This window comes from Morone saxatilis, unplaced genomic scaffold, assembly GCF_004916995.1.
Source record: "Morone saxatilis isolate NCDOM2014 unplaced genomic scaffold, NCSU_SB_2.0 Contig5, whole genome shotgun sequence".
NCBI lineage: Eukaryota > Metazoa > Chordata > Actinopteri > Moronidae > Morone > Morone saxatilis.
The window spans coordinates 2960351-2960734 of record NW_023340095.1 but is presented as its reverse complement, the minus strand read 5'-3'; the positions used below and the strand labels follow the sequence as shown (position 1 = coordinate 2960734).

General features: G+C 41.7%; 1 protein-coding gene across 2 annotated transcripts in view; it reads right to left on the bottom strand.

The window, feature by feature from the left end:
* The window catches only part of LOC118339076 (solute carrier family 35 member F5-like), a 20234-nt gene that overhangs the window by 13353 nt on the left and 6497 nt on the right, over window positions 1-384 (bottom strand). The window lies entirely within an intron of this gene.

Genomic DNA, 384 nt, shown 5'->3' with positions numbered 1-384 from the left:
GCCAGACATAAAAACAAGAGACAGGACAAGTGGTGCTGTAGAGATGTGCTTTGATGAGCAGAAGAACACATGTTGTTTTGAAGCACAGAAATGCAATCAACAACATGTGTGTGAAGCCTTGATCCTGGTTTTTTGGCCACTTGGGGGCAGCAGAAACACATTGTGAGATACCATAACCTTTTGAGTTGACATGGAGAACTTGTTACCAATGCAGTTAGAGAAAAACATTATCATTCATTTGGAGTCGGGTTTCTAACCATCTGCTGAATGCAAGTCCAACATTGACTCTCTTTTAGTTTTTTTGTCTCTATCAACTCTTCAGCTGCTAAATGCTCCTCTATGTTCACCAGCTAGTCTCTACCTGTGTCTGTCTGCTGTTTGCTG